The 20,968-nt window shown below is 36.8% G+C and overlaps 11 non-coding genes across 11 annotated transcripts; 4 read left to right on the top strand and 7 right to left on the bottom strand.

Moving 5' to 3' along the window:
• Nucleotides 1-1,669: 1,669 nt before the first annotated feature.
• Nucleotides 1,670-1,741, bottom strand: TRNAM-CAU (transfer RNA methionine (anticodon CAU)). The gene has a single exon. It is a non-coding gene; the product is annotated as a tRNA-Met (tRNA).
• Nucleotides 1,742-2,835: 1,094 nt separating this feature from the next.
• TRNAM-CAU (transfer RNA methionine (anticodon CAU)) lies at nt 2,836-2,907 on the bottom strand. The gene has a single exon. It is a non-coding gene; the product is annotated as a tRNA-Met (tRNA).
• Nucleotides 2,908-3,093: 186 nt separating this feature from the next.
• TRNAN-GUU (transfer RNA asparagine (anticodon GUU)) lies at nt 3,094-3,167 on the top strand. Its single transcript has one exon. It is a non-coding gene; the product is annotated as a tRNA-Asn (tRNA).
• Nucleotides 3,168-4,261: 1,094 nt separating this feature from the next.
• Nucleotides 4,262-4,335, top strand: TRNAN-GUU (transfer RNA asparagine (anticodon GUU)). Its single transcript has one exon. It is a non-coding gene; the product is annotated as a tRNA-Asn (tRNA).
• Nucleotides 4,336-5,170: 835 nt separating this feature from the next.
• TRNAM-CAU (transfer RNA methionine (anticodon CAU)) lies at nt 5,171-5,242 on the bottom strand. The gene has a single exon. It is a non-coding gene; the product is annotated as a tRNA-Met (tRNA).
• A 4,580-nt stretch (nt 5,243-9,822) lies between these two features.
• On the bottom strand, nt 9,823-9,894 carry TRNAM-CAU (transfer RNA methionine (anticodon CAU)). The gene has a single exon. It is a non-coding gene; the product is annotated as a tRNA-Met (tRNA).
• A 1,347-nt stretch (nt 9,895-11,241) lies between these two features.
• TRNAN-GUU (transfer RNA asparagine (anticodon GUU)) lies at nt 11,242-11,315 on the top strand. Its single transcript has one exon. It is a non-coding gene; the product is annotated as a tRNA-Asn (tRNA).
• Nucleotides 11,316-12,150: 835 nt separating this feature from the next.
• On the bottom strand, nt 12,151-12,222 carry TRNAI-AAU (transfer RNA isoleucine (anticodon AAU)). The gene has a single exon. It is a non-coding gene; the product is annotated as a tRNA-Ile (tRNA).
• Nucleotides 12,223-17,072: 4,850 nt separating this feature from the next.
• On the top strand, nt 17,073-17,146 carry TRNAN-GUU (transfer RNA asparagine (anticodon GUU)). Its single transcript has one exon. It is a non-coding gene; the product is annotated as a tRNA-Asn (tRNA).
• An 827-nt stretch (nt 17,147-17,973) lies between these two features.
• TRNAM-CAU (transfer RNA methionine (anticodon CAU)) lies at nt 17,974-18,045 on the bottom strand. The gene has a single exon. It is a non-coding gene; the product is annotated as a tRNA-Met (tRNA).
• A 2,249-nt stretch (nt 18,046-20,294) lies between these two features.
• Nucleotides 20,295-20,366, bottom strand: TRNAM-CAU (transfer RNA methionine (anticodon CAU)). Its single transcript has one exon. It is a non-coding gene; the product is annotated as a tRNA-Met (tRNA).
• Between the last annotated feature and the right edge of the window lie 602 nt (nt 20,367-20,968).

Raw genomic sequence — 20,968 nt, 5'->3', positions numbered from 1 at the left:
ATTAAAACTTGCTTCATTGGAAAGGCAGCAAGATGCATCCTCATTACAATGTCCACTGAAATAATACAGGTTGACACCAGGAAACATAAACCTCACTGCATCCTTGCTGCTTTCTCAAGTGGGAATCTGTTTAATGTGAAAACCAGGTGATATCTAATCAGCACACAGGTAAGAAGTTAAGAAAATCTTTATTTAAGGGTGAAGATGTTTCTCACAAAATCATTGCCCCAATGCATCATTGAAATTCAAGCTGGAAAGATGATTTTGAAATATCAATTGTACATTTTGCATTGCTCTTCTGGTGACAATGTAGCTTGTTTTTGTCAATTACCATTTCAGTAATAGGGTAAAGAAAATTAAGTGGATTTCTGAAAGAAAACAATGCTGTCAATATACTATTAAAACAAATTAAAATGTTAAAAGTTATTGTACTTTAAGTAAAAATAAAAGAGTCAAAATATCAATCCCAGTTTTGGAAGAATTTAATTAACAAAAAATTAAGTGCACATAGCAGAGGATGGTTTCGATCCATCAACCTCTGGGTTATGGGCCCAGCACGCTTCCGCTGTGCCACTCTGCTGCTCATGTAAGTGTAAGAGATCCTGAAGTACTCACTCATCATGTGAAAGTACCAATGTGTTTCTTCATTGGTCAATGGAAGAAAAATCTTGCAAAACTCTCCAGATTATTGCCTTCTTAACCTTTTTCTAGGAAACTTTCTAGATGAATTCTTTTTAGCCTTTGTCAGTACATGCTTTTGCAAGCTGTCTCTGTGGTGCAATCGTTTAGCGCGTTCGGCTGTTAACCAAAAGGTTGGTTATTCAATCCCACCCAGGGACGTAATTGACCGTGTGATCAAATTTTGGTGATCTTTAAGTAGACAAGTCAAAATTTCAAACCACCTCTTATAGTGTAGGGTATCTGGCCTTCTCTGATGCAGTCAGATTTGATGAAGTCATTTTATAAAAAACAGGAAGCACAATTTAGCATGGGGGTGCAGAGAAAAAAAATTATGCAGGCAGAGAAATCCAATTGAGTGATTAATCAGCTCTCCATTTTATGGCTTTATTTTTATGCTAACACATTTGCTCTTTGAAAAGTGTCCACAAAGCCAAGTCTCTGATTAACACCTTTGTAGGAATGTTTTTTCACCTATTACTGATTAAAACTTGCTTCATTGGAAAGGCAGCAAGATGCATCCTCATTACAATGTCCACTGAAATAATACAGGTTGACACCAGGAAACATAAACCTCACTGCCTCCTTGCTGCTTTCTCAAGTGGGAATCTGTTTAATGTGAAAACCAGGTGATATCTAATCAGCACACAGGTAAGAAGTTAAGAAAATCTTTCTTTAAGTGTGAAGATGTTTCTCACAAAATCGTTGCCCCAATGCATCATTGAAATTCAAGCTGGAAAGATGATTTTGAAATAGCAATTGTACTTTTTGCATTGCTCTTCTGGTGACAATGTAGCTTGTTTTTGTCAATTACCATTTCAGTAATAGGGTAAAGAAAATTAAGTGGATTTCTGAAAGAAAACAATGCTGTCAATATACTATTAAAACAAATTAAAATGTTAAAAGTTATTGTACTTTAAGTAAAAATAAAAGAGTCAAAATATCAATCCCAGTTTTGGAAGAATTTAATTAACAAAAAATTAAGTGCACATAGCAGAGGATGGTTTCGATCCATCGACCTCTGGGTTATGGGCCCAGCACGCTTCCGCTGCGCCACTCTGCTGCTCATGTTAGTGTCAGAGATCCTGATGTACTCACTCATCATGTGAAAGTACCAATGTGTTTCTTCGTTGGTCAATGGAAGAAAAATCTTGCAAAACTCTCCAGATTATTGCCTTTTTAACCTTTTTCTAGGAAACTTTCTAGATGAATGCTTTTTAGCCTTTGTCAGTACATACTTTTGCAAGCTGTCTCTGTGGCGCAATCGGTTAGCGCATTCGGCTGTTAACCGAAAGGTTGATGGTTCAATCCCACCCATGGACATAACTGACCGTGTGATCAAATTTTGGTGATCTTTAAGTAGACAAGTCAAAATTTCAAACCACCTCTTATAGTGTAGGGTACCTGGCCTTCTCTGATGCAATCAGAGTCAGATTTGATTAAGTAATTTTATAAAAAACAGGAAGCACAATTTAGCATGGGGGTGCAGAGAAAAAAAATTATGCAGGCAGAGAAATCCAATTGAGTGATTAATCAGCTCTCCATTTTATGGCTTTATTTTTATGCTAACACATTTGCTCTCTGAAAAGTGTCCACAAAGCCAAGTCTCTGATTAACACCTTTGTAGGAATGGTTTTTCACCTATTACTGATTAAAACTTGCTTCATTGGAAAGGCAGCAAGATGCATCCTCATTACAATGTCCACTGAAATAATACAGGTTGACACCAGGAAACATAAACCTCACTGCATCCTTGCTGCTTTCTCAAGTGGGAATCTGTTTAATGTGAAAACCAGGTGATATCTAATCAGCACACAGGTAAGAAGTTAAGAAAATCTTTCTTTAAGTGTGAAGATGTTTCTCACAAAATCGTTGCCCCAATGCATCATTGAAATTCAAGCTGGAAAGATGATTTTGAAATATCAATTGAACATTTTGCATTGCTCTTCTTGTGACAATGTAGCTTGTTTTTGTCAATTACCATTTCAGTAATAGGGTAAAGAAAATTAAGTGGATTTCTGAAAGAAAACAATGCTGTCAATATACTATTAAAACAAATTAAAATGTTAAAAGTTATTGTACTTTAAGTAAAAATAAAAGAGTCAAAATATCAATCCCGTTTTGGAAGAATTTAATTAACAAAAAAATAAGTGCACATAGCAGAGGATGGTTTCGATCCATCGACCTCTGGGTTATGGGCCCAGCACGCTTCCGCTGCGCCACTCTGCTGCTCATGCTAGTGTCAGAGATCCTGAAGTACTCACTCATCATATGAAAGTACCAATGTGTTTCTTCGTTGGTCAATGGAAGAAAAATCTTGCAAAACTCTCCAGATTATTGCCTTTTTAACCTTTTTCTAGGAAACTTTCTAGATGAATGCTTTTTAGCCTTTGTCAGTACATGCTTTTGCAAGCTGTCTCTGTGGCGCAATCGGTAAGCGCATTTGGCTGTTAACCTAAAGGTTGGTGGTTCAATCCCACCCAGGGATGTTATTGACCGTGTGATCAAATTTTGGTGATCTTTAAGTAGACAAGTCAAAATTTCAAACCACCTCTTATAGTGTAGGGTACCTGGCCTTCTCTGATGCAATCAGAGTCAGATTTGATTAAGTCGTTTTATAAAAAAACAGGAAGCACAATTTAGCATGGGGTTGCAGAGAAAAAAAATTATGCAGGCAGAGAAATCCAATTGAGTGATTAATCAGCTCTCCATTTTATGGCTTTATTTTTATGCTAACACATTTGCTATCTGAAAAGTGTCCACAAAGCCAAGTCTCTGATTAACACCTTTGTAGGAATGGTTTTTCACCTATTACTGATTAAAACTTGCTTCATTGGAAAGGCAGCAAGATGCATCCTCATTACAATGTCCACTGAAATAATACAGGTTGACACCAGGAAACATAAACCTCACTGCATCCTTGCTGCTTTCTCAAGTGGGAATCTGTTTAATGTGAAAACCAGGTGATATCTAATCAGCACACAGGTAAGAAGTTAAGAAAATCTTTATTTAAGGGTGAAGATGTTTCTCACAAAATCATTGCCCCAATGCATCATTGAAATTCAAGCTGGAAAGATGATTTTGAAATATCAATTGTACATTTTGCATTGCTCTTCTGGTGACAATGTAGCTTGTTTTTGTCAATTACCATTTCAGTAATAGGGTAAAGAAAATTAAGTGGATTTCTGAAAGAAAACAATGCTGTCAATATACTATTAAAACAAATTAAAATGTTAAAAGTTATTGTACTTTAAGTAAAAATAAATGAGTCAAAATATCAATCCCAGTTTTGGAAGAATTTAATTAACAAAAAATTAAGTGCACATAGCAGAGGATGGTTTCGATCCATCGACCTCTGAGTTATGGGCCCAGCACGCTTCCGCTGCGCCACTCTGCTGCTCATGTTAGTGTCAGAGATCCTGATGTACTCACTCATCATGTGAAAGTACCAATGTGTTTCTTCGTTGGTCAATGGAAGAAAAATCTTGCAAAACTCTCCAGATTATTGCCTTTTTAACCTTTTTCTAGGAAACTTTCTAGATGAATGCTTTTTAGCCTTTGTCAGTACATGCTTTTGCAAGCTGTCTCTGTGGCGCAATCGGTAAGCGCATTTGGCTGTTAACCTAAAGGTTGGTGGTTCAATCCCACCCAGGGATGTTATTGACCGTGTGATCAAATTTTGGTGATCTTTAAGTAGACAAGTCAAAATTTCAAACCACCTCTTATAGTGTAGGGTACCTGGCCTTCTCTGATGCAATCAGAGTCAGATTTGATTAAGTCGTTTTATAAAAAAACAGGAAGCACAATTTAGCATGGGGTTGCAGAGAAAAAAAATTATGCAGGCAGAGAAATCCAATTGAGTGATTAATCAGCTCTCCATTTTATGGCTTTATTTTTATGCTAACACATTTGCTCTCTGAAAAGTGTCCACAAAGCCAAGTCTCTGATTAACACCTTTGTAGGAATGGTTTTTCACCTATTACTGATTAAAACTTGCTTCATTGGAAAGGCAGCAAGATGCATCCTCATTACAATGTCCACTGAAATAATACAGGTTGACACCAGGAAACATAAACCTCACTGCATCCTTGCTGCTTTCTCAAGTGGGAATCTGTTTAATGTGAAAACCAGGTGATATCTAATCAGCACACAGGTAAGAAGTTAAGAAAATCTTTATTTAAGGGTGAAGATGTTTCTCACAAAATCATTGCCCCAATGCATCATTGAAATTCAAGCTGGAAAGATGATTTTGAAATATCAATTGTACATTTTGCATTGCTCTTCTGGTGACAATGTAGCTTGTTTTTGTCAATTACCATTTCAGTAATAGGGTAAAGAAAATTAAGTGGATTTCTGAAAGAAAACAATGCTGTCAATATACTATTAAAGCAAATTAAAATGTTAAAAGTTATTGTACTTGAAGTAAAAATAAAAGAGTCAAAATATCAATCCCGTTTTGGAAGAATTTAATTAACAAAAAAATAAGTGCACATAGCAGAGGATGGTTTCGATCCATCAACCTCTGGGTTATGGGCCCAGCACGCTTCCGCTGCGCCACTCTGCTGCTCATGTAAGTGTGAGAGATCCTGAAGTACTCACTCATCATGTGAAAGTACCAATGTGTTTCTTCATTGGTCAATGGAAGAAAAATCTTGCAAAACTCTCCAGATTATTGCCTTTTTAACCTTTTTCTAGGAAACTTTCTAGATGAATGCTTTTTAGCCTTTGTCAGTACATGCTTTTGCAAGCTGTCTCTGTGGTGCAATCGGTTAGCGCGTTCGGCTGTTAACCAAAAGGTTGGTTATTCAATCCCACCCAGGGACGTAATTGACCGTGTGATCAAATTTTGGTGATCTTTAAGTAGACAAGTCAAAATTTCAAACCACCTCTTATAGTGTAGGGTATCTGGCCTTCTCTGATGCAGTCAGATTTGATTAAATCATTTTATAAAAAACAGGAAGCACAATTTAGCATGGGGTTGCAGAGAAAAAAAATTATGCAGGCAGAGAAATCCAATTGAGTGATTAATCAGCTCTCCATTTTATGGCTTTATTTTTATGCTAACACATTTGCTCTTTGAAAAGTGTCCACAAAGCCAAGTCTCTGATTAACACCTTTGTAGGAATGGTTTTTCACCTATTACTGATTAAAACTTGCTTCATTGGAAAGGCAGCAAGATGCATCCTCATTACAATGTCCACTGAAATAATACAGGTTGACACCAGGAAACATAAACCTCACTGCATCCTTGCTGCTTTCTCAAGTGGGAATCTGTTTAATGTGAAAACCAGGTGATATCTAATCAGCACACAGGTAAGAAGTTAAGAAAATCTTTCTTTAAGGGTGAAGATGTTTCTCACAAAATCGTTGCCCCAATGCATCATTGAAATTCAAGCTGGAAAGATGATTTTGAAATATCAATTGTACATTTTGCATTGCTCTTCTGGTGACAATGTAGCTTGTTTTTGTCAATTACCATTTAAGTAATAGGGTAAAGAAAATTAAGTGGATTTCTGAAAGAAAACAATGCTGTCAATATACTATTAAAACAAATTTAAATGTTAAAAGTTATTGTACTTTAAGTAAAAATAAAAGAGTCAAAATATCAATCCCAGTTTTGGAAGAATTTAATTAACAAAAAATTAAGTGCACATAGTAGAGGATGGTTTCGATCCATCAACCTCTGGGTTATGGGCCCAGCACGCTTCCGCTGCGCCACTCTGCTGCTCATGTTAGTGTCAGAGATCCTGATGTACTCACTCATCATGTGAAAGTACCAATGTGTTTCTTCGTTGGTCAATGGAAGAAAAATCTTGCAAAACTCTCCAGATTATTGCCTTTTTAACCTTTTTCTAGGAAACTTTCTAGATGAATGCTTTTTAGCCTTTGTCAGTACATGCTTTTGCAAGCTGTCTCTGTGGCGCAATCGGTAAGCGCATTCGGCTGTTAACCTAAAGGTTGGTGGTTCAATCCCACCCAGGGATGTTATTGACCGTGTGATCAAATTTTGGTGATCTTTAAGTAGACAAGTCAAAATTTCAAACCACCTCTTATAGTGTAGGGTACCTGGCCTTCTCTGATGCAGTCAGATTTGATGAAGTCATTTTATAAAAAACAGGAAGCACAATTTAGCATGGGGTTGCAGAGAAAAAAAATTATGCAGGCAGAGAAATCCAATTGAGTGATTAATCAGCTCTCCATTTTATGGCTTTATTTTTATGCTAACACATTTGCTCTCTGAAAAGTGTCCACAGAGCCAAGTCTCTGATTAACACCTTTGTAGGAATGGTTTTTCACCTATTACTGATTAAAACTTGCTTCATTGGAAAGGCAGCAAGATGTATCCTCATTACAATGTCCACTGAAATAATACAGGTTGACACCAGGAAACATAAACCTCACTGCATCCTTGCTGCTTTCTCAAGTGGGAATCTGTTTAATGTGAAAACCAGGTGATATCTAATCAGCACACAGGTAAGAAGTTCAGAAAATCTTTATTTAAGGGTGAAGATGTTTCTCACAAAATCATTGCCCCAATGCATCATTGAAATTCAAGCTGGAAAGATGATTTTGAAATATCAATTGTACATTTTGCATTGCTCTTCTGGTGACAATGTAGCTTGTTTTTGTCAATTACCATTTCAGTAATAGGGTAAAGAAAATTAAGTGGATTTCTGAAAGAAAACAATGCTGTCAATATACTATTAAAACAAATTAAAATGTTAAAAGTTATTGTACTTTAAGTAAAAATAAAAGAGTCAAAATATCAATCCCAGTTTTGGAAGAATTTAATTAACAAAAAATTAAGTGCACATAGCAGAGGATGGTTTCGATCCATCGACCTCTGGTTTACGGGCCCAGCACGCTTCCGCTGCGCCACTCTGCTGCTCATGTTAGTGTCAGAGATCCTGATGTACTCACTCATCATGTGAAAGTACCAATGTGTTTCTTCGTTGGTCAATGGAAGAAAAATCTTGCAAAACTCTCCAGATTATTACCTTTTTAACCTTTTTCTAGGAAACTTTCTAGATGAATGCTTTTTAGCCTTTGTCAGTACATGCTTTTGCAAGCTGTCTCTGTGGCGCAATCGGTAAGCGCATTCGGCTGTTAACCTAAAGGTTGGTGGTTCAATCCCACCCAGGGATGTTATTGACCGTGTGATCAAATTTTGGTGATCTTTAAGTAGACAAGTCAAAATTTCAAACCACCTCTTATAGTGTAGGGTACCTGGCCTTCTCTGATGCAGTCAGATTTGATGAAGTCATTTTATAAAAAACAGGAAGCACAATTTAGCATGGGGTTGCAGAGAAAAAAAATTATGCAGGCAGAGAAATCCAATTGAGTGATTAATCAGCTCTCCATTTTATGGCTTTATTTTTATGCTAACACATTTGCTCTTTGAAAAGTGTCCACAAAGCCAAGTCTCTGATTAACACCTTTGTAGGAATGGTTTTTCACCTATTACTGATTAAAACTTGCTTCATTGGAAAGGCAGCAAGATGCATCCTCATTACAATGTCCACTGAAATAATACAGGTTGACACCAGGAAACATAAACCTCACTGCATCCTTGCTGCTTTCTCAAGTGGGAATCTGTTTAATGTGAAAACCAGGTGATATCTAATCAGCACACAGGTAAGAAGTTAAGAAAATCTTTCTTTAAGTGTGAAGATGTTTCTCACAAAATCGTTGCCCCAATGCATCATTGAAATTCAAGCTGGAAAGATGATTTTGAAATATCAATTGTACATTTTGCATTGCTCTTCTGGTGACAATGTAGCTTGTTTTTGTCAATTACCATTTCAGTAATAGGGTAAAGAAAATTAAGTGGATTTCTGAAAGAAAACAATGCTGTCAATATACTATTAAAACAAATTAAAATGTTAAAAGTTATTGTACTTTAAGTAAAAATAAAAGAGTCAAAATATCAATCCCAGTTTTGGAAGAATTTAATTAACAAAAAATTAAGTGCACATAGCATAGGATGGTTTCGATCCATCGACCTCTGGGTTATGGGCCCAGCACGCTTCCGCTGCGCCACTCTGCTGCTCATGTTAGTGTCAGAGATCCTGATGTACTCACTCATCATGTGAAAGTACCAATGTGTTTCTTCGTTGGTCAATGGAAGAAAAATCTTGCAAAACTCTCCAGATTATTGCCTTTTTATCCTTTTTCTAGGAAACTTTCTAGATGAATGCTTTTTAGCCTTTGTCAGTACACACTTTCGCAAGCTGTATCTGTGGCGCAATCGGTTAGCGCATTCGGCTGTTAACCTAAAGGTTGGTGGTTCAATCCCACCCAGGGATGTTATTGACCGTGTGATCAAATTTTGGTGATCTTTAAGTAGACAAGTCAAAATTTCAAACCACCTCTTATAGTGTAGGGTACCTGGCCTTCTCTGATGCAATCAGAGTCAGATTTGATTAAGTCGTTTTATAAAAAAACAGGAAGCACAATTTAGCATGGGGTTGCAGAGAAAAAAAATTATGCAGGCAGAGAAATCCAATTGAGTGATTAATCAGCTCTCCATTTTATGGCTTTATTTTTATGCTAACACATTTGCTCTCTGAAAAGTGTCCACAAAGCCAAGTCTCTGATTAACACCTTTGTAGGAATGGTTTTTCACCTATTACTGATTAAAACCTGCTTCATTGGAAAGGCAGCAAGATGCATCCTCATTACAATGTCCACTGAAATAATACAGGTTGACACAAGGAAACATAAACCTCACTGCATCCTTGCTGCTTTCTCAAGTGGGAATCTGTTTAATGTGAAAACCAGGTGATATCTAATCAGCACATAGGTAAGAAGTTAAGAAAATCTTTATTTAAGGGTGAAGATGTTTCTCACAAAATCATTGCCCCAATGCATTTATTGAAATTCAAGCTGGAAAGATGATTTTGAAATATCAATTGTACATTTTGCATTGCTATTCTGGTGACAATGTAGCTTGTTTTTGTCAATTACCATTTCAGTAATAGGGTAAAGAAAATTAAGTGGATTTCTGAAAGAAAACAATGCTGTCAATATACTATTAAAACAAATTAAAATGTTAAAAGTTATTGTACTTTAAGTAAAAATAAAAGAGTCAAAATATCAATCCCAGTTTTGGAAGAATTTAATTAACAAAAAAATAAGTGCACATAGCAGAGGATGGTTTCGATCCATCGACCTCTGGGTTATGGGCCCAGCACGCTTCCGCTGCGCCACTCTGCTGCTCATGTTAGTGTCAGAGATCCTGATGTACTCACTCATCATGTGAAAGTACCAATGTGTTTCTTCGTTGGTCAATGGAAGAAAAATCTTGCAAAACTCTCCAGATTATTGCCTTTTTAACCTTTTACTAGGAAACTTTCTAGATGAATGCTTTTTAGCCTTTGTCAGTACATGCTTTTGCAAGCTGTCTCTGTGGCGCAATCGGTAAGCGCATTCAGCTGTTAACCTAAAGGTTGGTGGTTCAATCCCACCCAGGGATGTTATTGACCGTGTGATCAAATTTTGGTGATCTTTAAGTAGACAAGTCAAAATTTCAAACCACCTCTTATAGTGTAGGGTACCTGGCCTTCTCTGATGCAGTCAGATTTGATTAAGTCATTTTATAACAAACAGGAAGCAAAATTTTGCATGGGGTTGCAGAGAAAAAAAAATATGCAGGCAGAGAAATCCAATTGAGTGATTAATCAGCTCTCCATTTTATGGCTTTATTTTTATGCTAACACATTTGCTCTCTGAAAAGTGTCCACAGAGCCAAGTCTCTGATTAACACCTTTGTAGGAATGGTTTTTCACCTATTACTGATTAAAACTTGCTTCATTGGAAAGGCAGCAAGATGTATCCTCATTACAATGTCCACTGAAATAATACAGGTTGACACCAGGAAACATAAACCTCACTGCATCCTTGCTGCTTTCTCAAGTGGGAATCTGTTTAATGTGAAAACCAGGTGATATCTAATCAGCACACAGGTAAGAAGTTAAGAAAATCTTTATTTAAGGGTGAAGATGTTTCTCACAAAATCATTGCCCCAATGCATCATTGAAATTCAAGCTGGAAAGATGATTTTGAAATATCAATTGTACATTTTGCATTGCTCTTCTGGTGACAATGTAGCTTGTTTTTGTCAATTACCATTTCAGTAATAGGGTAAAGAAAATTAAGTGGATTTCTGAAAGAAAACAATGCTGTCAATATACTATTAAAACAAATTAAAATGTTAAAAGTTATTGTACTTTAAGTAAAAATAAAAGAGTCAAAATATCAATCCCAGTTTTGGAAGAATTTAATTAACAAAAAAATAAGTGCACATAACAGAGGATGGTTTCGATCCATCGACCTCTGGGTTAAGGGACCAGCACGCTTCCGCTGCGCCACTCTGCTGCTCATGTAAGTGTAAGAGATCCTGAAGTACTCATTCATCATGTGAAAGTACCAATGTGTTTCTTCGTTGGTCAATGGAAGAAAAATCTTGCAAAACTCTCCAGATTATTGCCTTTTTAACCTTTTTCTAGGAAACTTTCTAGATGAATGCTTTTTAGCCTTTGTCAGTACATGCTTTTGCAAGCTGTCTCTGTGGCGCAATCGGTAAGCGCATTCGGCTGTTAACCGAAAGGTTGGTGATTCAATCCCACCCAGGGACGTAACTGACCGTGTGATCAAATCTTGGTGATCTTTAAGTAGACAAGTCAAAATTTCAAACCACCTCTTATAGTGTAAGGTACCTGGCCTTCTCTGATGCAATCAGAGTCAGATTTTATTAAGTCATTTTATAAAAAACAGGAAGCACAATTTAGCAAGGGGTTGCAGAGAAAAAAAATTATGCAGGCAGAGAAATCGAATTGAGTGATTAATCAGCTCTCCATTTTATGGCTTTATTTTTATGCTAACACATTTGCTCTCTGAAAAGTGTCCACAAAGCCAAGTCTCTGATTAACACCTTTGTAGGAATGGTTTTTCACCTATTACTGATTAAAACTTGCTTCATTGGAAAGGCAGCAAGATGCATCCTCATTACAATGTCCACTGAAATAATACAGGTTGACACCAGGAAACATAAACCTCACTGCATCCTTGCTGCTTTCTCAAGTTGGAATCTGTTTAATGTGAAAACCAGGTGATATCTAATCAGCACACAGGTAATAAGTTAAGAAAATCTTTCTTTAAGGGTGAAGATGTTTCTCACAAAATCGTTGCCCCAATGCATCATTGAAATTCAAGCTGGAAAGATGATTTTGAAATATCAATTGTACATTTTGCATTGCTCTTCTGGTGACAATGTAGCTTGTTTTTGTCAATTACCATTTCAGTAATAGGGTAAAGAAAATTAAGTGGATTTCTGAAAGAAAACAATGCTGTCAATATACTATTAAAACAAATTAAAATGTTAAAAGTTATTGTACTTTAAGTAAAAATAAAAGAGTCAAAATATCAATCCCAGTTTTGGAAGAATTTAATTAACAAAAACATAAGTGCACATAGCAGAGGATGGTTTCGATCCATCGACCTCTGGGTTATTTGCCCAGCACGCTTCCACTGCGCCACTCTGCTGCTCATGTTAGTGTCAGAGATCCTGAAGTACTCACTCATCATGTAAAAGTACCAATGTGTTTCTTCGTTGGTCAATGGACGAAAAATCTTGCAAAACTCTCCAGATTATTGCCTTTTTAACCTTTTTCTAGGAAACTTTCTAGATGAATGCTTTTTAGCCTTTATCAGCACATGCTTTTGCAAGCTGTCTCTGTGGCGCAATCGGTAAGCGCATTCGGCTGTTAACCGAAAGGTTGGTTGTTCAATCCCACCCAGGGAAGTAACTGACCGTGTGATCAAATTTTGGTGATCTTTAAGTAGACAAGTCAAAATTTCAAACCACCTCTTATAGTGTAGGGTATCTGGCCTTCTCTGATGCAGAGTCAGATTTGATTAAGTAATTTTATAAAAAACAGGAAGCACAATTTAGCATGGGGTTGCAGAGAAAAAAAATTATGCAGGCAGAGAAATCCAATTGAGTGATTAATCAGCTTTCCATTTTATGGCTTTATTTTTATGCTAACACATTTGCTCTCTGAAAAGTGTCCACAAAGCCAAGTCTCTGATTAACACCTTTGCAGGAATGGTTTTTCACCTATTACTGATTAAAACTTGCTTAATTGGAAAGGCAGCAAGATGCATCCTCATTACAATGTCCACTGAAATAATACAGGTTGACACCAGGAAACATACACCTCACTGCATCCTTGTTGCTTTCTCAAGTGGGAATCTGTTTAATGTGAAAACCAGGTGATATCTAATCAGCACACAGGTAAGAAGTTAAGAAAATATTTCTTTAAGGGTGAAGATGTTTCTCACAAAATCGTTGCCCCAATGCATCATTGAAATTCAAGCTGGAAAGATGATTTTGAAATATCAATTGTACATTTTGCATTGCTCTTCTGGTGACAATGTAGCTTGTTTTTGTCAATTACCATTTCAGCAATAGGGTAAAGAAAATTAAGTGGATTTCTGAAAGAAAACAATGCTGTCAATATACTATTAAAACAAATTAAAATGTTAAAAGTTATTGTACTTTAAGTAAAAATAAAAGAGTCAAAATATCAATCCCAGTTTTGGAAGAATTTAATTAACAAAAAATTAAGTGCACATAGCAGAGGATGGTTTCGATCCATCGACCTCTGGGTTATGGGCCCAGCACGCTTCCGCTGCACCACTCTGCTGCTCATGTTAGTGTCAGAGATCCTGAAGTACTCACTCATCATGTGAAAGTACCAATGTGTTTCTTCGTTGGTCAATGGAAGAAAAATCTTGCAAAACTCTCCAGATTATTGCCTTTTTAACCTTTTTCTAGGAAACTTTCTAGATGAATGCTTTTTAGCCTTTGTCAGTACATGCTTTTGCAAGTTGTCTCTGTGGCGCAATCGGTAAGCGCATTCGGCTGTTAACCTAAAGGTTGGTGGTTCAATCCCACCCAGGTATGTTATTGACCGTGTGATCAAATTTTGGTAATCTTTAAGTAGACAAGTCAAAATTTCAAACCACCTCTTATAGTGTAGGGTACCTGGCCTTCTCTGATGCAATCAGAGTCAGATTTGATTAAGTCATTTTATAAAAAACAGGAAGCACAATTTAGCATGGGGTTGCAGAGAAAAAAAATTATGCAGGCAGAGAAATCCAATTGAGTGATTAATCAGCTCTCCATTTTATGGCTTTATTTTTATGCTAACACATTTGCTCTTTGAAAAGTGTCCACAAAGCCAAGTCTCTGATTAACACCTTTGTAGGAATGGTTTTTCACCTATTACTGATTAAAACTTGCTTCATTGGAAAGGCAGCAAGATGCATCCTCATTACAATGTCCACTGAAATAATACAGGTTGACACCAGGAAACATAAACCTCACTGCATCCTTGCTGCTTTTTCAAGTGGGAATCTGTTTAATGTGAAAACCAGGTGATATATAATCAGCACACAGGTAAGAAGTTAAGAAAATCTTTATTTAAGGGTGAAGATGTTTCTCACAAAATCATTGCCCCAATGCATCATTTAAATTCAAGCTGGAAAGATGATTTTGAAATATCAATTGTACATTTTGCATTGCTCTTCTGGTGACAATGTAGCTTGTTTTTGTCAATTACCATTTCAGTAATAGGGTAAAGAAAATTAAGTGGATTTCTGAAAGAAAACAATGCTGTCAATATACTATTAAAACAAATTAAAATGTTAAAAGTTATTGTACTTTAAGTAAAAATAAAAGAGTCAAAATATCAATCCCAGTTTTGGAAGAATTTAATTAACAAAAAATTAAGTGCACATAGCAGAGGATGGTTTCGATCCATCGACCTCTAGGTTATGGGCCCAGCACGCTTCTGCTGCGCCACTCTGCTGCTCATGTAAGTGTAAGAGATCCTGAAGTACTCACTCATCATGTGAAAGTACCAATGTGTTTCTTCGTTGCTCAATGGAAGAAAAATCTTGCAAAACTCTCCAGATTATTGCCTTTTTAACCTTTTTCTAGGAAACTTTCTAGATGAATGCTTTTTAGCCTTTATCAGCACATGCTTTTGCAAGCTGTCTCTGTGGCGCAATCGGTAAGCGCATTGGGCTGTTAAACGAAAGGTTGGTGGTTCAATCCCACCCAGGGACGTAACTGACCGTGTGATCAAATTTTGGTGATCTTTAAGTAGACAAGTCAAAATTTCAAACCACCTCTTATAGTGTAGGGTACCTGGCCTTCTCTGATGCAATCAGAGTCAGATTTGATGAAGTCATTTTATAAAAAACAGGAAGCACAATTTAGCATGGGGTTGCAGAGAAAAAAAATTATGCAGGCAGAGAAATCCAATTGAGTGATTAATCAGCTCTCCATTTTATTGCTTTATTTTTATGCTAACACATTTTCTCTCTGAAAAGTATCCACAAAGCCAAGTCTCTGATTAACACCTTTGTAGGAATGGTTTTTCACCTATTACTGATTAAAACTTGCTTCATTGGAAAGGCAGCAAGATGCATCCTCATTACAATGTCCACTGAAATAATACAGGTTGACACCAGGAAACATAAACCTCACTGCATCCTTGCTGCTTTCTCAAGTGGGAATCTGTTTAATGTGAAAACCAGGTGATATCTAATCAGCACACAGGTAAGAAGTTAAGAAAATCTTTATTTAAGGGTGAAGATGTTTCTCACAAAATCGTTGCCCCAATGCATCATTGAAATTCAAGCTGGAAAGATGATTTTGAAATATCAATTGTACATTTTGCATTGCTCTTCTGGTGACAATGTAGCTTGTTTTTGTCATTTACCGTTTCAGTAATAGGGTAAAGAAAATTAAGTGGATTTCTGAAAGAAAACAATGCTGTCAATATACTATTAAAACAAATGAAAATGTTAAAAGTTATTGTACTTTAAGTTAAAATAAAAGAGTCAAAATATCAATCCCAGTTTTGGAAGAATTTAATTAACAAAAAAATAAGTGAACATAGCAGAGGATGGTTTCGATCCATCGACCTCTGGGTTATGGGCCCAGCACACTTCTGCTGCGCCACTCTGCTGCTCATGTTAGTGTCAGAGATCCTGAAGTACTCACTCATCATGTGAAAGTACCAATGTGTTTCTTCATTGGTCAATGGAAGAAAAATCTTGCAAAACTCTCCAGATTATTGCCTTTTTAACCTTTTTCTAGGAAACTTTCTAGATGAATGCTTTTTAGCCTTTGTCAGTACAAGCTTTTGCAAGCTGTCTCTGTGGCGCAATCGGTAAGTGCATTCGGCTTTTAACCTAAAGGTTGGTGGTTCAATACCACCCAGGGATGTTATTGACCGTGTGATCAAATTTTGGTGATCTTTAAGTAGACAAGTCAAAATTTCAAACCACCTCTTATAGTGTAGGGTACCTGGCCTTCTCTGATGCAATCAGAGTCAGATTTGATTAAGTCATTTTATAAAAAACAGGAAGCACAATTTAGCATGGGGTTGCAGAGAAAAAAAATTATGCAGGCAGAGAAATCCAATTGAGTGATTAATCAGCTCTCCATTTTATGGCTTTATTTTTATGCTAACACATTTGCTCTCTGAAAAGTGTCCACAAAGCCAAGTCTCTGATTAACACCTTTGTAGGAATGGTTTTTCACCTATTACTGATTAAAACTTGCTTCATTGGAAAGGCAGCAAGATGCATCCTCATTACAATGTCCACTGAAATAATACAGGTTGACACCAGGAAACATAAACCTCACTGCATCCTTGCTGCTTTCTCAAGTGGGAATCTGTTTAATGTGAAAACCAGGTGATATCTAACCAGCACACAGGTAAGAAGTTAAGAAAATCTTTATTTAAGGGTGAAGATGTTTCTCACAAAATCATTGCCCCAATGCATCATTTAAATTCAAGCTGGAAAGATGATTTTGAAATATCAATTGTACATTTTGCATTGCTCTTCTGGTGACAATGTAGCTTGTTTTTGTCAATTACCATTTCAGTAATAGGGTAAAGAAAATTAAGTGGATTACTGAAAGAAAACAATGCTGTCAATATACTATTAAAACAAATTAAAATGTTAAAAGTTATTGTACTTTAAGTTAAAATAAAAGAGTCAAAATATCAATCCCAGTTTTGGAAGAATTTAATTAACAAAAAATTAAGTGCACATAGCAGAGGATGGTTTTAATCCATCGACCTCTAGGTTAGGGGCCCAGCACGCTTCCGCTGCGCCACTCTGCTGCTCATGTAAGTGTAAGAGATCCTGAAGTACTCACTCATCATGTGAAAGTACCAATGTGTTTCTTTGTTGGTCAATGGAAGAAAAATCTTGCAAAACTCTCCAGATTATTGCCTTTTTAACCTTTTTCTAGGAAACTTTCTAGATGAATGCTTTTTAGCCTTTGTCAGTACATGCTTTTGCAAGCTGTCTCTGTGGCGCAATCAGTTAGCGCATTCGGCTGTTAACCGAAAGGTTGGTGGTTCAATCCCACCCAGGGACGTAACTGACCGTGTGATCAAAGTTTGGTGATCTTTAAGTAGACAAGTCAAAATTTCAAATCACCTCTTATAGTGTAGGGTACCTGGCCTTCTCTGATGCAGTCAGATTTGATTGTCATTTTATAAAAAACAGGAAGCACAATTTAGCATGGGGTTGCAGAGAAAAAAAATTATGCAGGCAGAGAAATCCAATTGAGTGATTAATCAGCTCTCCATTTTATGGCTTTATTTTTATGCTAACACATTTGCTCTCTGAAAAGTGTCCACAAAGCCAAGTCTCTGATTAACACCTTTGTAGGAATGGTTTTTCACCTATTACTGATTAAAACTTGCTTCATTGGAAAGGCAGCAAGATGCATCCTCATTACAATGTCCACTGAAATAATACAGGTTGACACCAGGAAACATAAACCTCACTGCATCCTTGCTGCTTTCTCAAGTGGGAATCTGTTTAATGTGAAAACCAGGTGATATCTAATCAGCACACAGGTAAGAAGTTAAGAAAATCTTTCTTTAAGGGTGAAGATGTTTCTCACAAAATCGTTGCCCCAATGCATCATTGAAATTCAAGCTGGAAAGATGATTTTGAAATATCAATTGTACATTTTGCATTGCTCTTCTGGTGACAATGTAGCTTGTTTTTGTCAATTACCATTTCAGTAATAGGGTAAAGAAAATTAAGTGGATTTCTGAAAGAAAACAATGCTGTCAATATACTATTAAAACAAATTAAAATGTTAAAAGTTATTGTACTTTAAGTAAAAATAAAAGAGTCAAAATATCAATCCCAGTTTTGGAAGAATTTAATTAACAAAAAATTAAGTGCACATAGCAGAGGATGGTTTCGATCCATCGACCTCTGGGTTATGGGCCCAGCACGCTTCCGCTGCGCCACTCTGCTGCTCATGTTAGTGTCAGAGATCCTGAAGTACTCACTCATCATGTGAAATTACCAATGTGTTTCTTCGTTGGTCAATGGAAGAAAAATCTTGCAAAACTCTCCAGATTATTGCCTTTTTAACCTTTTTCTAGGAAACTTTCTAGATGAATGCTTTTTAGCCTTTGTCAGTACATGCTTTTGCAAGCTGTCTCTGTGGCGCAATCGGTAAGCGCATTCGGCAGTTAACCTAAAGGTTGGTGGTTCAATCCCACCCAGGGATGTTATTGACCGTGTGATCAAATTTTGGTGATCTTTAAGTAGACAAGTCAAAATTTCAAACCACCTCTTATAGTGTAGGGTACCTGGCCTTCTCTGATGCAATCAGATTTGATTAAGTCATTTTATAAAAAACAGGAAGCACAATTTAGCATTGGGTTGCAGAGAAAAAAAAATATGCAGGCAGAGAAATCCAATTGAGTGATTAATAGCTGATATGGCTTTATTTTTATGCTAACACATTTGCTCTTTGAAAAGTGTCCACAAAGCCAAGTCTCTGATTAACACCTTTGTAGGAATGGTTTTTCACCTATTACTGATTAAAACTTGCTTCATTGGAAAGGCAGCAAGATGCATCCTCATTACAATGTCCACTGAAATAATACAGGTTGACACCAGGAAACATAAACCTCACTGCATCCTTGCTGCTTTCTCAAGTGGGAATCTGTTTAATGTGAAAACCAGGTGATATCTAATCAGCACACAGGTAAGAAGTTAAGAAAATATTTATTTAAGGGTGAAGATGTTTCACAGAAAATCATTGCCCCAATGCATCATTTAAATTCAAGCTGGAAAGATGATTTTGAAATATCAATTGTACATTTTGCATTGCTCTTCTGGTGACAATGTAGCTTGTTTTTGTCAATTACCATTTCAGTAATAGGGTAAAGAAAATTAAGTGGATTTCTGAAAGAAAACAATGCTGTCAATATACTATTAAAACAAATTAAAATGTTAAAAGTTATTGTACTTTAAGTAAAAATAAAAGAGTCAAAATATCAATCCCAGTTTTGGAAGAATTTAATTAACAAAAAATTAAGTGCACATAGCAGAGGATGGTTTCGATCCATCGACCTCTAGGTTATGGGCCCAGCACGCTTCCGCTGCGCCACTCTGCTGCTCATGTTAGTGTCAGAGATCCTGATGTACTCACTCATCATGTGAAAGTACTAATGTGTTTCTTTGTTGGTCAATGGAAGAAAAATCTTGCAAAACTCTCCAGATTATTGCCTTTTTAAGCTTTTTCTAGGAAACTTTCTAGATGAATGCTTTTTAGCCTTTGTCAGTACATGCTTTTGCAAGCTGTCTCTGTGGCGCAATCGGTAAGCGCATTCTGCTGTTAACCTAAAGGTTGGTAGTTCAATCCCACCCAGGGATGTTATTGACCGTGTGATCAAATTTTGGTGATCTTTAAGTAGACAAGTCAAAATTTCAAACCACCTATTATAGTGTAGGGTACCTGGCCTTCTCTGATGCAATCAGAGTCAGATTTGATTAAGTCATTTTATAAAAAACAGGAAGCACAATTTAGCATGGGGTTGCAGAGAAAAAAAATTATGCAGGCAGAGAAATCCAATTGAGTGATTAATCAGCTCTCCATTTTATGGCTTTATTTTTATGCTAACACATTTGCTCTCTGAAAAGTGTCCACAAAGCCAAGTCTCTGATTAACACCTTTGTAGGAATGGTTTTTCACCTATTACTGATTAAAACTTGCTTCATTGGAAAGGCAGCAAGATGCATCCTTATTACAATGTCCACTGAAATAATACAGGTTGACACCAGGAAACATAAACCTCACTGCATCCTTGCTGCTTTCTCAAGTGGGAATCTGTTTAATGTGAAAACCAGGTGATATCTAATCAGCACACAGGTAAGAAGTTAAGAAAATCTTTATTTAAGGGTGAAGATGTTTCTCACAAAATTGTTGCCCCAATGCGTCATTGAAATTCAAGCTGGAAAGATGATTTTGAAATATCAATTGTACATTTTGCATTGCTCTTCTGGTGACAATGTAGCTTGTTTTTGTCAATTACCATTTCAGTAATAGGGTAAAGAAAATTAAGTGGATTTCTGAAAGAAAACAATGCTGTCAATATACTATTAAAACAAATTAAAATGTTAAAAGTTATTGTACTTTAAGTAAAAATAAAAGAGTCAAAATATCAATCCCAGTTTTGGAAGAATTTAATTAACAAAAAAATAAGTGCACATAGCAGAGGATGGTTTCGATCCATCGACCTCTGGGTTATGGGCCCAGCACGCTTCCGCTGCGCCACTCTGCTGCTCATGTAAGTGTAAGAGATCCTGAAGTACTCACTCATCATGTGAAAGTACCAATGTGTTTCTTCATTGGTCAATGGAAGAAAAATCTTGCAAAACTCTCCAGATTATTGCCTTTTTAACCTTTTTCTAGGAAACTTTCTAGATGAATGCTTTTTAGCCTTTGTCAGTACATGCTTTTGCAAGCTGTCTCTGTGGGGCAATCGGTTAGAGCATTCAGCTGTTAACCGAAAGGTTGGTGGTTCAATCCCACCCAGGGACGTAACTGACCATGTGATCAAATTTTGGTGATCTTTAAGTAGACAAGTCAAAATTTCAAACCACCTCTTATAGTGTAGGGTACCTGGCCTTCTCTGATGCAATCAGAGTCAGATTTGATTAAGTCATTTTATAAAGGCACTTCCGGTTCCGGCATGGGAGAGTGAACAGCTTCTCCCTGTAGCTCCGCTCTCCACGCTGCTATACTCAGCCTTAACCCTGTCGGCCGCAGCTAGACACCGCTCCCGGTCCCCTAACAGATCGGGTATAGCTATGGACAAGTTCATGAGCCCACCACCGCCCGCAAAGCAACCTCCGGTAATGCAGCAGCAGCGCCAGGAGAAGC

The sequence above is a fragment of the Pseudophryne corroboree genome, chromosome 4 (assembly GCF_028390025.1).
Source record: "Pseudophryne corroboree isolate aPseCor3 chromosome 4, aPseCor3.hap2, whole genome shotgun sequence".
Lineage (NCBI taxonomy): Eukaryota > Metazoa > Chordata > Amphibia > Anura > Myobatrachidae > Pseudophryne > Pseudophryne corroboree.
This window is presented reverse-complemented; position numbering and strand designations above follow the sequence as displayed.